Genomic DNA, 17,970 nt, shown 5'->3' with positions numbered 1-17,970 from the left:
TATGTTTTTATTAATATAATAAGGAAATGTTGTTAATTAGGGTACCTGGCAAGTCAGAAAAATGTTGATACTGAACATTCATTTACGTATTTCATGTATTTTCTACCAAAACAGGCAACCTTCAATACACTATCCACTTGTAGTGACTTTTATGGATATGTTTAGACATTGGCAGCACTTGGTTAAGGTTAAGAAAATATTAAGGTCTGTTTTACTATAGAAAAAGTCAGCAATGACTTGAAATACAATATATATATATATATATATATATATATATATATATTTATTTTATTAATGACTGAGTGCTTCCGTTACCTGCACCTAACCTTACCTAACAGACAGCAGTCTGGATGCAAACCCTTAACTCTGGCACTTTGTATGGTTGCAATCCACCCCAACCACCTAGCTATGACTCCAGCACAGTACATAAATGTAGTGTTTCATGCACTCAAAAGAATGTTGTCTCTGTTGTATCTGTCCAATTTCTAAGAAACAGGGTTAGAAAAGAAAGGCAAAGCTTTTGATTTACCAGTCAATCTACGTTCCATCCTTTACCTATAGCCATGAGCTTTGTTTTATGACCGAAAGAATGAGTTCCTGGATACAAGCGGCAAAAAGGAATTTCCTCCCTAGGGTGGCTGGACTCACCCTTAGGGGTGCCTAGACAGCCAAAGACAGATCCATCTGATTAGGATGTCTCCTGCATCCCTTCCCTTGGGTGGTTTTTGGCAAGTCCAACTGGTAGGAGACCCTGATGTAGATCCAGAACACACTGGAGAGACTATATATCTCATCTGGCTAAGGAACATCTTGGGATTACCCAGGAGTAGCCGGAGAATTTTACTGGGTGGAGGGACGTCTTTACTATTGATGTTAGTTCATCAATATGGGTAATATTTTAATAACTTTTGAGTACCTTAATCAAAAACAATGTATCATCATGTTTTCTTTTTTTTGTGGAAAATCTTGATAATTATGGCTGTCAGATAATAGTGTGGAGTAAAATGTACCTCAAAATTGTATTCAAATACAATATCTAAACAAAGCTTTTTTAAAATTGCTTTTTTATGCTAGTGCTGATAGAAATGTCACCTCCACCCACAAAACAGACTGCAACATCACTACTCCCTAATCTTGCGAAATTTCCACTTATACCCTTCCATATGTTTTAGATTCTCATTAAATTAATGTATTCCATCTGATTATAATGCAAGAAATCATAGATTGCAAGTTGGTGGATGGATTATCATATGCAAATTGCATCTCAAAACTAATACTGGCTAGGGACAGTATTAGATGGACCAACCTTTTCACTATACGATTTTATAACTTCAACTATCTCACACCAATCCAAATATCCATGCTATCATTGTCTGTAAACCTGCCTTCAGTTCGACTTTACCACCACGATGATGGCTGTAACACTAGAGAGCTCAATACATGAATAAGGCGGAGTATTATTCAACAGGTAATGAAGCGGCATACTTGGCTGGATAAAAACTGAGAATTAGAAGTGGTGATGGCATACAATAATAACAGCTATATCTTGTGTTGTTCATTGTGTATCCAGCAGATAGAAGGTCCACAAGGTTCAGCTACAGTCCCTGAGGCCACAGACTGAGGAAGCAGCTATTTATCTGCTTAAACAGCCTCAGTAAACCTGTGAGGGAGCCCTTTTATAAGAGTCTCTCACAGTGAAGGCATGAATAGTGTAAAAAGGGAACATGCTGGCAGAATACCTTGATTGCTTGAAGTCTTTTTGATTTCATGGTAAGAAAGCAGCAGCCCTGGGGCCTTGGGTTTGAGCTTCCTTTGTGTTAAAGTATGTCAGAACATCTTCAGTCCTGGGTCTGACTCATCCACACCGTTTCATCTGTCCCCTGACAATGCACCAAAACTTTGGTAATAATGAGTGTGGTACTGATGACTCAATGGTGGCTCTGTTATTAACTGCACCAGGGTGCAAACTTTGGTTTTGCCTCTCTGATAAATTCACTGACCGCTGTATTTACACAACCTGTCCTCAGCCAGGAAACGGAACAGGGGTATTGCTTTGGACTGTGCTGCCTAATTACCGCTGTCACTGCTGTGCAGACTGCCTGACAAGTGAACAAGGTAGAGGTGATTCAAAGGTCATCTTACTAATGCCAGACGTTGTAGAGTTCGTGACTTTTACCCCAGTTTCAGGGATGGGTTTGAGGTCACAACAATTGACTTTGTATTAAGTCATTGTATTTATTTCTCCTTGTTTAATGATGGGGTTCATGATGGAGTGATGCAGGTTCATTACAGATAGTGTTTGTGGGACACTCACATTACCTAGCTTACCACTGTTCTCACCAAGTTTTCTGCAGCGTCTCCAGTGATTTGATGACAGTTTACTAGAATTTCCTTTAACCTAGGGTTACATAGGCAAACTGAGTGAGGTATATTTGATCATTTTAATCAATTCCCAGGTGGAATATATGTCTCTCAATATCCAGGTTTTCCAGAGCATGTGGCAACCCTTTAATATCAGTCTTTGTGAAGGTACCACTGTCTACCTGTGTAGATGTGTATATAACTCTGTGAATGCATGTGCATATTGTGTAGATAGACATATAAAGAGGTACAGTAAACAATCATACTGGTACATCACTGCACTGTTCGTTGGTGTATATTTCTCAGTATACAGAGGTGTATACAACTATAGGAAAGTTTATTCACATGTGTATATACAACTGTTTTTGAGTGTATACCTCTGTATGTATGTGTATTTAACTCACATATACAGCTGTATATACACATATAGTCATTATATAGGACAACATTGGTTGGTTTTGACCCCATCTTTGGGGGATTTAGCATAAGGTCAACTAATGGTTTGAGTTTGGATCCTAAATCAAAATATCTGAGTAGTTTGTAACATGTTTTATTTGGGGATAAAAAACATTTTTTGGATCATATCATATTGCGCTCCTTAAAGTAAGACCTAATCTCCTTTTAGATTCAACAAAAAATGCTCCTTTATGGAATTAATAGGCTCACTGTACTGATTGTCACTTCCTGTCACTGACAATTTTGCATAATTGTTATAAGCTTCCCTAGTGATCATTTTTGCTTGATACCCACCTAAAACGTTGCCCAATCTGACAATCTGTAAGGTCCTCTCAAAACATGACAAATATAATTTCCAAAATGGAGACACTCGCAAAATAGACGTGCATGTCCTACCAAAATGTTGCACAATTTTCCTCTAATGATAGTAATTCCTCATTTTCAGAAAGGTGACTGTCACTATTGTGTGATCATATTATGCACAGTTTATGAAACAAGCGCAGCTATTATGGTAAAACGGTAAATGGACCTGTACTTGTATAGCGCCTTTCTAGTCTTCCGACCACTCAAAGCGCTTTTACACTACGTGAGACATTCACCCTTTCACACACATTCACTCAGTGATGGCAAAGCCCATTGAACAGAAACTAACATTCATACAAATTCACACACTGATGCACGGCATCGGGAGCAATGTGGGGTTCAGTATCTTGCTCAAGGATACTTCGACATGTGACACCAGGAGCCGGGGATCAAACCCGCAACCTTCCGATTAAGGAACTACCCGCTCTTCCTCTGAGCCACAGCCGCCCGTAATTATGGCAATTACTGTATTTTGTATACGTCAAAATTACACAAAAAAGCATGGTTAGCCCTAATGAAGTCTTCATTTGAGTTGCATTGTACATTGCCTTAACCTCCTGAAACCAAGAAGAATTGTGTTTTTAATATTTAGACTTTCTTTTACATGATTTAAGTAATTGGCATGTAAGAAACACATTACAAAGATTGTTTTTCTAAAGATGTATTTTTGCTTTTGGGACAATCTTTCCCACTAACAGTACTGCAACTTCCCCTTTGCAGGTCCCACTGTCCCAACATGGACAGTGGTTTTATCTGTATTTTGAAAGGCTTACATTAACATACATTTCTAAAATCTTAAAGTTAAGACTCATAAATAAAAAAAACAGCATCATTATGATTAACAAAAACAACATATTTTTATAAATTTGATCACTTAATGTCCCTTACTGCCAAAAACTGCTGCAACTCCTGCCATTTTGAAGGGACAGAAGATATGCTCTCCTGGCCCAGGATGTCCTCTTCACAGGACATTAGGACATTAGGACAAACAAGGCCTCACTGTCATGCCTGGAGGACACATGACTGACTGAGTTCTCTATCACATTCTCTAAATATATGTGCTTATCATAGAGAATGATCTTCAAATGATCTTCAATCTTTAACTTATGCACAATAATAGAGGACTGAATCCATAATGTCTCCAGCTGCAGCACTCCAATAAACTGTAAGGGTGTGCTGAGTGTGTGCTGTGCTGGTTTGCCACATTCCATTTGATTATGGTTTGAGCAATTATATGACTATCAAACCTGTCTGTCTCTCTCTGCTGTGAAAGTACACTGCAGAATGCATTCAGAGACAAAGGAAAACACCCAGAGTGTTATATTTGATCTCGCTCAAAGCAACACAAATGAGTTTTAAGTCTTTAAGCAGAGCTTTGCTAATTAAAAAGACTCCTACTCCGTCAGGCATACTAATGCCCAGGCCTTGAATGGACTGTAGACATGACTATGAGCGGAGCTCTGCCATATTGCTTTAGTAGCAGAATTCACTGTCCTGTGACTAAGACACACTGTCAGGAGGACTAATAGTCTTAACACTCAAGTGAATCTGATGAGTTTTTCTCAGCAAGCAGATAATGAGCAGAGAAAGGAATCTGCTGTAAGGAGCCTTTGAGCACTACTTTGTATAGTCTGTAAACTTTCTCAGCCCGGCCAGGATCAGGATGTTGGCAGCGTGTGCACTGTACGATGAGGAGTTTGGATTTAGCTGTAGGCTTTAATGTGGCGAGTGTTCTGGAATGTGAATCATAGTAAAACAATATAGGCTACTGTAGTGTACAGAGGCAATTGATAAGCTGCCAACAGTTACCTAAAGCAAGTGTAAACATGGTGCTACGTACTACAGCAGCCATTCATCAGCTTCCAGGGCTCTCCAGAGGTTGTGGACTAACAGAGTGAAGGTAAGTCCATCTAGTTGGCACAAAAACCCTCTGTCAATATGAGAACTGAACATATTTCTCAAATGTATTCCTCCACCCAGCCCTCTCCACCACCTTGATTCAGTAACCTCTGATCCACCGCATGTAGCCCGGTTAGACTGCCGCTGCACACTGTCAGGAACATTGCACCATGGGTAACAGTTCTAATTATGGCTTATGGTAATGACCAAGCTGAAATCAGCTCATCACTGATGGTACAGTATGCCACTACCATTACCACTCTAAAGGAGAAGTTGAAAGACAAGTTGACTGGCCAAGAGATCCCATTATCTATAAGAGATATCTCATATTCTATTAAAAGCCAATTCCACACTATGGCACTAACATTAGTTACAAACTATACATAGTATAGTATAGTATCGCATAGTAGTGTTTATGGAGAAAGAAAATCGGTAGGTAAGTAGGGAGGTAGGGAGGTATGTATGTATGTAGGTAGGTAGATAGGGGGAGGGAGGTAGACATTGATGGTTGCATTTATGGTTCCAAACTCTGGTTAAGATTCATAAACAGGTTAATATGTGACACAGATTTAAAAGGACCAGTGTGTAGGTTTTAGTGTCATCTTTACCTCAGTCAAATACATATATATGTACTGCTTTGTAGGTAGGTAGGTAGGTGAGGAAGGAAGGAGGGAGGGAGGGAGGTAGACATCGAGTGGATGCATTTATGGTTCCAAACCCTGGTTAAGATTCAAAACGTTTTATGAGACTTAGATTTAAAGGACCAGTGTTTAGGCATTATGAGCATCTTTAACTCCCTCACATACATATATATGTACTGATTTGTATAAGAGGGTTCAAGTGGTAACTGATGGCTTTATTAATGGTCAATATAAAATGTACTATTGCTTTTTAGAACTGCATTAAGCCATTAGTGCAAGTTTTGGGTTACTAGGTTGTGAAAACCCTAACCCCTTTCTCACTTTTTAATACTCTATACAGTCTACAGCTTTAAATAATAATAAGCCATTAATAAAGCGCTTTCACAGTAAAGCAGAGTCTGCAGGTGTAAATATTAAGTTGCTCACTGTTCAATGTTTTGAAATGTCATGAACTGTGAGGAGATTTGGGGACTTAGCTGTGCTGGCTGGTTCTATAACAAACTCATGGACTGAATCTTCCTATGTAATCTACATATTATAGTATGTTAACTGTTAACTGACGCTACTGTGGTTCTTTAGATGTTGCCATTCCAATCTCCTCCTTCTACCTTTAATGGGCCAAATAAACAGGAGTACTACCACCAATGACTGCCTTTTAACACAAAGAGGAAAAGTACTGTAGCCAGTTCACAGTTAGATTAATTAAATGACCCTACAAAAATATTGCATCCAGTGCTCTAAAGCTCAGAATTAAAATGTTACCTTGTATTTCTTCGTAGACTGACATGGCTACAAAAGCCCAGCAGCCACTTCACCAGGCCTGCCAAAAACAAGGAACTGAGCCGAAGCCCTGTTTGAATGTGCTCTAATCTGCAGCCTACTCCTGAAGCTCTGGCATTCGCAAACTGAAAAACCAGATCACATTATTTGAATAAATGTGTTTGCAGATAATTGTGGCAGTAACTGCTTATTGCTTTAAACTGCTACTTAAATAAAGCACATATTATGTGGTAGCCTGTAGCCTATAATGGTGAATGTGCAACAGTCATTAAATGTTGGCCAACAGTAATGTTCTCCTGTTACATAACAGAGCATGCTATTGCACACCCAATTACTGTTCTCATGTTTTGCTTCCTGCTTTTCTCTTGAATCTCCACTTGAATTTATTTTCCAATACTGTAAACAAATGCCATATACTTATTAATACCCATAAGCATTTGGAATCTAAATCCACCCCACTTGATGCACATCTTCTCTGTATGCGTGATGCTCTAAGTGCATTTGGAAACAATGGGATGTTGTCGGGAATGTAAAATACTGTTTAATGCTGGCAGCATGCATTTTTTAATTAAGATAATGATACTGTAGCAGAGTGGCGAGGGTTAATCGTGTTTTGTTACACTCACAAAAAGGAATAATAAAGAAAATGATAAGGAGGCTCGCTACGTTGCATTAAGGATTACCAACCAGGCAACTAGAGAAATATTCATAGAAATATATGCTGATTTAATCACAAACAATCACATATATCATTATTTACTTGGAAAAGTCCTCAAATTAAGATATTTCAACTCAAAAACATTACTGTGGCACATTAGTAAATCATTGAATAGAAATAAAATAATAAAGGTGGCATTAGAAATGAATGCTGATATTTTTGCAAATACATGTCTTTTTTCATTGAACTTAGTTAGTCTAACATGTGGCTATAGGAGATCATTATGTGTCAAATGTTCCACTATAGCACAATCACAAACCAAAAGAGTACAGGCCATAAGAGCAATATTTAATTTCTACCTGATCTTGAGGAGTTATTTCCTAACCTCCTTGGTTCACCTTTATGTGTAACATAGCACTTGGTTTTGCAAGGTGAGCTTCTAATTCAGTGTAGTCAGTATATTTCATTATCCACCAGTCAGTCATATTAACACACTGACTTGAGACAGAGACAAATCAACCCTTCAGGGTTTTTTTTAAAGCTACAGAGATAACTCTAAATGCCATTTGTTATATTGAAGGATAAAAATAATTACCAGTGCCGCAACATTGTTCACATGACTTCACAAAACTGGATATAATTTAAACAAATGGGGGAAAAAATCAGAGTGATCAATAATCAATGCAAAGTAGCTGCTTAACAAGCACACCACAGAATCTGTTCTTATGAAAATGCATAACAGGGAGTTGTGCAAGATAGTCAAAGTTACAGCATTTGAGCAGAAAGTCATCGAAGAACATATAATATTGCAACAGCACATGAAGTCCTGTCCTTTTGTTTTGAAGCACAGAGCGTGAACTGTTTTCTACATGTTACTAAATACACATCACCAGTGGTACATATAGCATGGATGTATTAAAAGAGTATTCCACACCAATAGATTTTTATTTTATTAAAAAAATTGTAGTCTTCTGCCCTAACCAACGCTGACTGTAGTGACATCACATGAGGCAATTTCTGAGATTTTGTGTAGCTCCCACTGAACCTTTTGTTTCAAATATAGTCCTCCACAAGACCTGCAAACAGACGATGTGTAAAATTTAGGAGGTCCTGTTAGAGCAATTTCTATTCTTATTCTATTTCTCTTATAGTTTGTAAATAGTAAAGTAAATTTGGCAGCACCAAGTGGTGAAACAAAGTACACCGCATCACCTGACCTAGCATCTCAAGGAACCTCTAAATGAAGGTGGTGTGTGTGTAAGTATTAACCAAAATCTACAGTGCTGTACTGATTGGTGAAAGTGGCCGAGTCATGTCACATATTTGCTAATTTCTCAAGATTCCTTTGAGCAATCCTGATAAAACGCCCCCTGCAGGCTTTGTAAATGAAGTCTCTGGTTGGTCTCAAACATAATTCCGCTGGTTGAAGTGACTTTGCCTGATTGAGCCGGTTCCTTCTTTTGAGCGCAAAAAGGTTTGAACCCGCACATTGATGCTTGCAGCTATATTTTGTTATTATAGTTTGTTTTTATTGAAGAAATAGAATCAAAATTTTAAAAATATAATTTGTATAGCAAAAATATGTTTGTCCTCTCTTGTTAAAGAACTCACAATTCTTTCGCTTTATCCTCAGATGAAAGTGTTTCAATGATGGCAAAACTACAAACTTCAACCCCCCTCAAGTCAGCATTATAAAGAGAGAGACTTGTCTCCCTCAGCCTCCGTGGCTCACAGAAACCCCAGCAGACACTAAGTGGCTCTCTGGGTGAACCCTATGGTACCGGAGTCACTGCTCCTCGTCCTCACCAGCGCTGCCAAGCACCGCCAGTCTCTGCACATGCAACGCCAGCTGCCGGAATAATGTCCCAGCTACATGTCACAGCCAAATTCCTTCTCCGGCATTTGGACAATACCAGAGCCAGCTCCAAGTCCTGTGAGCCAGAGAGGGAGAGACAGAGAGATGGCTTGATGCACACAGAGAAGCAGATGGAATAAACTAAGCTGAGAGAAGCCCCATCTAAGAGGCGGAGGAAGGGCACAGTCCAACGGCATCATCCCGGCGCCGAGTGTGGGGTGGCAGCCAAAATGTGAAATAACCAAATATTAGTCTCCCCCTAATGACAACTCCTTCAAACAGCTTGAACTCCAGACAAAAGCTTTGGAAGCATTTCAAAGCCACAGCACCAGCCTCATCAGGGTGCATCCCACAATGCAACACAAAAGCTGTGGAAAACAGTGAGGCCACAGAGCGGAGCATGAGCTGGGTATCAAACAGCTTCCTGTCTGCGTATTCTGCCGTGTGCCTTCAAAAGGTCTGGCAGCCCCCGCCCGGGGTCAGCACCCACAAACCAACTTGCAGCCCCTCTGACTCATTCGCCCCTTAAACCAGTCCAGGCCGTGTTTCCCAGCCTGTTCTGCCACTCCGGGAGGTCTCCAGCGAGACAGCATGACTGACAGGTTGGAACAGGAACAGGCAGGATAGAGACGAAAAACCCATCTCTCAATCCCTCCACCAGCCTTGTCCTATTCCAGTTCACTCATCTCTTTCTCTGCCAAGCTGACTCCCCCTCCACCGCGTACACACACACACACACACACACACACACACACACACACACACACACACACACACACTAATTTTAGTGGAGAAATAAATTGCTCTTTAACAATTTATCTCTTCATTGCCAGAACAAAAAAGGCAAGCATGCAACAAACACAGTATAGATCTAATTATGGGCTACTCCTTCTGTAGTATGTTTAAGATAAAATATATATAATAATAATAATAGGTTTTAAATTAAAAGGAGAAAAAAAATATATGTTGCTTTTAGAAAAAGAAAATATGTTTACAATTAACACACTTGCAGCAGACAGAAATGTGCTGTAAATACAGAAAACACAAACAAATGCAGAAATGCTGTTGTACAGAACAAAATGAAAGTAAGTTACAGCACAAAAGATGTAAATTTAAGTATCTATTGTGCTATCTCTTAACTCACTTATTACATAACAACAACCTCCACTGTTAGTATAAATCTATTCAATGTACCATTAATTCTACTTTAATATAAGAACAGTATAAGAACACCTTACTGGACTTGCACTACATGTGTACTGCTGACCACACTACATACATAAAGCTGAACATTATTCTATTCTATTCCATTATTGTGCTTTATTAATCTATTATCTACCTACAATGGACTAGTTAGGGGACACTAAAAATACAAAGGAGCAGCTGTGGCTCAGAGGAACAGCGGGTCGTCCCCTAATTGGAAGGTTGTTGGTTTGATCACCGGCTCCTCCCGTCACATGTCGAAGTGTCCTTGAGCAAGATACTGAACCCTGAATTGTTCCTGATGCCGTGCATCGGTGTGTGAATGTGTTAATGTGTTAGTTTCTGTTTGATGGACTTTGCCATCACTGAGTGAATGTGTGTGAAACTGTAGTGTAAAAGCGCTTTGAGTTGTTGGAAGACTAGAAAGGCGCTATACAAGTACAGGTCCATTTACCATTTACCAAATCAAATCAATTCAAGTCTAAAAAACTGAAGAAATACTTATATTGAAAAGATACATCAGAATTCTATAGTAAAATCAAAATTAAACATTGTGTTCTCATTTATTCAATAACCTGTGCTCACAATTAGCAAATCATGCACATGGACATTCTGCTAGTTGTTCCCTGCATCTACATAAAAAATTCACCCCAGGTGTTTGGCCACGATCAGTTTGAATTATTCTTTTAGTCATGTGTTGAGAAACTGTTTCTTGTTTTTATCTAACTGTTTGATGAATTAATACATCACTGCAAATGCAAACTCATGTATAATGGAGGATCATTCCCAGATGCATGATTCACTAAATTTGATCATGGGTTAATGTAAAAATAAGTTCAGTGTTTATTTCAATTGTACTGCAATATTCTGTTTGCATAGATCTAATATTTTATATAAATATACCTACAGTTTCTGCATTTTTAGTGTCTCCCAGAAAACTAGTTTAGATGGATAATATATTAAAAATGGCAAATAATATAGAATAATATTCAACTATGTATCAAATATACACTGCAGTGCCAAGCAATACTATACTGTACAGAAGTACCGTAGTGCAAATCAAGACACATAATGTTAATTGCTGTACAGGAACATTGTTCTTGGATTTTAGAATATAATTAACTATACACCAGATATATTTATTTATTTATTATTTAAAATAATATATACTCCATGATGCATTCTCTACTGTCCAAGAATTGTCCCACGCACTGTCTCTTTGTGTCCCAAGTGCTATTTTTATTGTCCCCTGGACTACGGAACATCCATAATTTTGAGCGCTGTTAGACCATAACTGCAAGAGGAGACCAGAGAGTCAACAGACAGAGAATGGAGAAGATTAATGAATATGTCATGCAAGCATTTATGTGCAGATCTATGGTTTTTATGTTATGAATGGTCTTCGACATGTGATAAAAACAAATAGATATAAAATACACAGTGTAAGTAAATGTAATCAGGTTTATTGGCAGCAGCACAATAATTGCAAAGTGCTAACACATTTTTGGCTGGTAAGCCTTCTGCAGAGCTTCCTGCTATTTAATAACATATTTCTCATATGACTCATCCTATCCTTTCCCGGCATCCGCCATATGTCTGCTTGAGTGATGCTCAGATAATATGAATCCTGGAATTTGTCTGATGTCCGTGTGACATTTTTTTAGAACTCCGTTTGGATCAGACTTTAAATGATATCTGTCAAAAAGGAAATAGCTTTCCATCAATGCCCCATTTAAATGTAGCCACAGGTATAGCATATTTATGGTAATGTGGGAATAGAAATGATTCAGAGGTGGTGCTGTGGCTCTGAATACCAACTTGTGTTTTGGAGCTGCAACAAACAAAGAGTCGACCTTGATAACTTGAGGGTTAGCCCCTTTGCTCGGACGGGGGTAAAAGTTAGCATCTCCGCCTTCCAATTTATGACAAAGAGATAAACGCAGAAATTACAGTCATGCCTGAGTGTTTTTTTGAACCCGTTTCAATTTTGCACGGCACACAATGAATCAGACAGCAGCTTAAGCAATTAACAAGGAGAGACATTATGGTAATGAGAGCGTGGAGCTTGTAAGGTCACTCTCGTTGTGCATGTTAAGCCACGACTCAGGGCAGGGATTCTCCGCAGCTGGATTAATTGAAGGCAGCATAAAGGAATGAGGTGCTGAATTAGTTTACCTGGTTTGTCACACACAGAAGTGCCAGGAAAGAGAAAACCCAACTTCACTGGGTTATTTAATAGTCTTCATGATTTGACGCAGTGACACAGGGCACGGTTTGTCGATGCAGCTGTGTAGTCTGCAGTGTTGGGTCAGATTACTTTGAAATGTAAGTTTTTTTTGTCATTACTAGTGTAATCCATTAGACTAAAAAATATTGTAATCTGGAGTATAAAAACATGGCAGCTGTGGTTGCCAGAACTTAACCTTAATAAATATGGTAAAACCTTTCTACTATTATAGTAAAATGATATTAGTACTGCCATGAGATTTACAGTCTGTAATATTAAAAAAAAATACTTTATTCCAAATAAATTACTTTAAAATGTCTTCTGTGATTATCAATTTTTGCACGTTGGATACCATTGTTGTTAGCATGGCTGTTTGCCCTCCACTGGTAATCTTATGATGCCCTGGGTTGAGTCTGTCAATCATTCATTGTCCTGGCGTGTATGTGACACAGTGGAATAACGTGAGATTGAGCACATTCCCCTATCAACATCTATAGAACACAGAGGGTTTATAGTGCATTGGTTATCATGAAAGTTTGTTTTTAAAATGTTCATATTAGTATCAAAACTTTTATCAAGTAATCCTTGACTATGTAAATATAATCATAATAATATTGTAATCCTGATTACATGTAATCAATTAGTACCCAACTCTCACTGATCAGGTGGGTAAGCAAGGTGAGAATGAATCAGTAAAAAGAGTGAAACAATAAGATTAGATGTGTTTGAAGATGTTGTAATGAAATATGGACACTTTGCTGTTTTTATTTTGTAGCAGAGAGACATCGTATGGTCTTCAATAACTGTGGGAATATGGTTAAGAATCTCTATAGTAAGTGGACCATGAGATTATTTTGTCAAGCTATGATTTCCAAGGATAGTTAGGTAATACTGATAATGACTTCATCATGTGCCTGCAATTAATATAAAATACATCCATTGTAGCCAAAATTCCAGCAGGATAAATGCTGAACATTGCAACACAATAGAACTTTGAAAAAACTAAAGAAAATACATGCCAGCAGACGTTAAAACAATTTGAAAGATGTAAAGGAAGGGCATAGATCAATTGCACATTCATCAGCAGAAGCAGAACAGCACAAGTTTCAGCTTACACACCTTACACCTTGTTGCAGATTTAATAATATACCACTACTAACTACCCAGCACAACCTGTGTTTTTATTTAAAGATCCAGTGCGTAGCATTTAGTTCTATCTAATGGATCTATATGGAAATGGGATATAATATTCATAGCTATGTTTTCATTACTGTATAATCACCTGAAAATATGAATTGTTGCGCTTTTGTTACCTTAGAATGGGCTAATGTTGCCTTCCATGGAGGCCACCATGTTGAACTGTTCTCCTTCAGCTGAGCTATATTCACATATTGAAATCTGCAACTTCACCACTAGATATCCAACACACTAGACCTTTAAATTTAAACATTAAAGCAGGTTAAACATTATTCTCCAATAAGCCATACTGTTCAAACTGCAATTTCAACCTATAAATGTGAAACAATGGTGCTGAGTAGAGAGGCGGAGTGAGAAAGTGGAGTCTCCGGACTGCTCACTCAGTGCAATCTGTCACAATCTGCAAGTCCATAAGTTACAGCACATCAGCAGTTCACTACTTAAGCACACAAAACCGTAAATACAGCACACAAATGAAGCCGTTAATCAAACGTTTACGGAACCTTTCACCATGTCAATATGCATTAGCTGCTGACTGATTGCCATTTGTCTAATTAATCAATCCCCACCTTCAAACTCATATGCCATTAATTCACTGATGAGCAGGGTCACAGCACACTCCTCACACACATAAATCTTCGCCTGTCACTGATCCAAAAATAACCACCCAGCCATGCTCGCCTGATGACTCTCCACAGAGAAAGTGAAAGAGATGAATATGAACACAAAGATGATGAGGAAGATATTTTATTTTCCCTAGTTTCTCCTTCTTTATGTGGAATTAAGACATCAAATTGACATTGGGACTCCATGCAGCAGCTTGTCCTAGAAGCTAGTAGCTGTAAAGGCACTCTTTCCAAGCTTTTTGTGTTCTGAAAAGGTACAGTTATTACACACACAGTCCATTTCAGGTCTCAAGTGGGAAACAGTATTGATTGAGCCACAAATCCAACAAAAGGGGCTTAAACTGAGTAACACCCACTCTCCAATATCAATCCAGAAACATGACTCAGCAAGATCTCGCTCTTTTAGGGGAAAAAAAGGGAATCTGTTCCCTAGAGGTAAGCCACTGTTTTCAATCAGCAGTCAACATGTTGCCACTGCGGCCGTCAGTGCTTTCCAACTGGAATCAGACCAAGCAGCTACATCGGCCTCATGTTTAACACCTCAACAGTTGTTCTGGGAGTAAAACACAAGGACTCTGATTTCACTTCTGCCTTCCCTTCACCCACTCTCTATCCTTCTTCTCCTTCTTCTTCTTCTTCTTCTTCTTCTTCTTCTTCTTCTTTTTCTTCTTCTCCTCTCTTTCATTCATGCCCCTCATTTCTCTTCTCTCCTCCATTACTCTATTTTCCTTCCCATTCCTTGTCTCTGGTGGGTTGACTTTTTTTGGCAGGGTTCCCAGATAAGAGTGGAATGAAAGCAGTGTGGAGGAACAGTTATTACAGGCAGTGTGCTCTGATCAGAGAAGTTTCAGATCACAGTGACAGAGACTCTTCTTAAACACCCGGGGCTCACAACTCGTGGCACAGAGGTTTTCCATCTGACTCCCTCAGGATGACTGGGAAGTAACAGTAAGAGACTGCACATCAACCCTAACAAGTCTATTATGTCCAGAACAATGCTTTATATTTTTGGTGACTTTATGTCTGTAGAAACCAGCAAACCAGTAGATTGGCCCATTGGTCAACTGGGGTAAGAAATACCACAGTCCCACATCACTTGCAGTATTCTCCAAAAATACCTGCATCTGATCCTTTCTGTATACAGACACATCTAGAAAAAGAATGACTGTATGGTTTTGCTCTGAGCCAATCACTGCAAGCATTTCATGTGACGTGTGATTGGCCCACTTACGCAGGTACAGCTAGCAGAAAACGTACAGTCTGTGGAGGTGAAATTGAGTGCAGTGAATTTTACTGAGTTGGCAGTTCAGCATGCCGAGATGCCATCTAAATGCTCGAAAGTATGGCTATATTACCTGCCTGGAGCCTGATAAAGATAAATGCATAAAATGCAGGAATATTTCAGGAAAAACTGAGAATACGATGAAGATGATACTGCACCAACGTGTAGAAAACTTCAAGGTGGACAGCCGCAACGTTCGCAAGGCCAATGGTTTCTTCGACACCAGGTATCAAATGAAGTAGTCTACTTGTATTGGTACTGGTATTGGAATTTTTAAAATTTAATCTCCATTGGATGCAGCTGCAACCAAGTGGATTTCAGTGTCCACTTAAAGTGTATCAGAGGCAAGGCATCTAAAGCAGGGGTGCTTTCAGCTCAGCATCACTGTCTGCCATTTTGAATCTAAATGAAATGTATTCAGGGTCATATTTTCTCAGTGTTATTTGCCGTCTCATGTATGTGAATTCTTGAGCACATTTAGATGTAAAAATAACTAGCTTTGTAATATATATTATAATCTAACAATTTGCCTGGACACAATTAGATGGTGCTCTGAGGCACACCAGTGGGCCACTGCCCAGTAGTTGAGAATGAAAGTTTAAAGCAGTCTGTTCTTTAGTAGCCACATTTCCAGGGTTATTTACTGACATATTGAACACCTGTTTGTAGATCATTCATGATTGATCTGATAACAGTTACTTTGTGGCTGCACTTTAGTGCAACCACTCTATACTATAGTAGAAGGAAAACTGTAGCATTCCTGTCTCTGCTTCACAGATTTTGTCAAAGTGACAGAAACAAACAAGCTCTTTTTCAAAACATATGTCCACCAGTAGGATGGAAGCAGCTGTCAACAGCTGGAGCAGAGCCGGAATTTGACGCAGCCACATCTTGTTGACAGTAATGGTTAGTTACTGTATGGTAAGATGATTTGTTTTTGTCCTATTCCTAACTGTTGTCATCATTTCTGATATCTCCAGCCTAGTTGTCATCTTTACAGCTAATTCTAATAACAGAACATATCTGAAGAGCAACAGGTACCCTCAGTATCTGGCATGTAGTGTTTATGATGTAGCCACAAAATCTTTTTGTCATTTGTCAGTTTACACCTCTTGGTTCATTTGTGATAAGCTAGCATGAACACGAAATGGACCAGAATTACACTGCGTGCACAATTATTAGGCAAGTGAGTATCTTGAATTTATCATTATTTTCATGCATATTTCCCAACTCCAAGCTATATAAAGCATTATCAGGTTATGTATATTTGTGTAATGAGGGAGGGTGTGGCCTAAGGTGATCAACACCCTGTATCAAGTTGTGCATAATCATGAGGCAGCTTCTTTACCTCAGACAAAATGGGCCAAACAGACTCTGAAAGGTCAAAAATTGTAAAATGCCTTTCAGAGGGATGCATCACTCTTGAAGTAGCTAAGGTTTAAAGGCGTGATCACTGAACAATCAAAGGTTTTGTTTGCAAATAGTCAACAGAATAGTAAAAAAAAAGACACAAATTACCTGCTAAAGACACGAGAAGAATTGAACGTGAAGCTACTAGGAACCCATTAACCTCCAGTGCTGCCATATTCCAGAAATGTAACCTACCTGGAGTGTCCAGAAGTACAAGGTGTTCGGTGCTCAGAGACATGGCCCAGATAAGGAAGGCTGAAACACAACCACCCCTGAACAAGACTCATAAGTTGAAACATCAAGACTGGGCCAAGAGATATCTGAAGACAGATTTTTCAAAGGTTTTATGGACGGATTAAATGAGAGTGACTCTTGATGGACCAGATGGATGGGCCTGTGGCTGGATCACTAATGGGCATAGAGCTGCACTTCGAGTCAGACACCAGCAAGGTGGAGGTGGGGTACAGGTATGGGCTACTATTAAGGATGAGCTAGTTGGACCTTTTTCTGCTGAAGATGGACTTAAAATCAACTCCCAAACCTACTGCCAGTTTTTAAAAGATACTTTCTTCAAGCAGTGGTACAGGAAAAATTCTACATCATTCAAGAAGGCCATGATTTTTCTGCAGGACAATGCTCCATCACATGCATCCGGGTACCCCACTGTGTGGCTAGCCAGCAAAGGCATTACAGATGACAATAATAATTTGTTATTTTTAGTCTAATAAATGAAAATAAACAAGTGAGATCGGAAAATTTCCCAGTTTTTCATTTAGTTGCATAATAATTTTGCACACAGATATTCTCCTGAGAAAGCCAAAACTATTTTTTCCTTTGTTTAATACTCAGGTTTGAGGTTTATTAACTTTTTTGGATTGACTCTTATCTTAAATTAATCCTCAGGAATACAACTTGCCTAATAATTGTGCACGCAGTGTAAAGGGCAACAATATAATATGTTCTTTGTTCAAGAGCAAATGAACCGTACTACAGGTTTGAAAGTGACCACAGA

The 17,970-nt window shown here is 38.9% G+C and overlaps 1 protein-coding gene across 5 annotated transcripts in view; it reads right to left on the bottom strand.

Moving 5' to 3' along the window:
• Positions 1 to 17,970, bottom strand: part of grik2 (glutamate receptor, ionotropic, kainate 2) — a 261,749-nt gene that overhangs the window by 129,687 nt on the left and 114,092 nt on the right. The window lies entirely within an intron of this gene.

This window comes from Dicentrarchus labrax, unplaced genomic scaffold, assembly GCF_905237075.1.
Source record: "Dicentrarchus labrax unplaced genomic scaffold, dlabrax2021, whole genome shotgun sequence".
NCBI lineage: Eukaryota > Metazoa > Chordata > Actinopteri > Moronidae > Dicentrarchus > Dicentrarchus labrax.
This window is presented reverse-complemented; position numbering and strand designations above follow the sequence as displayed.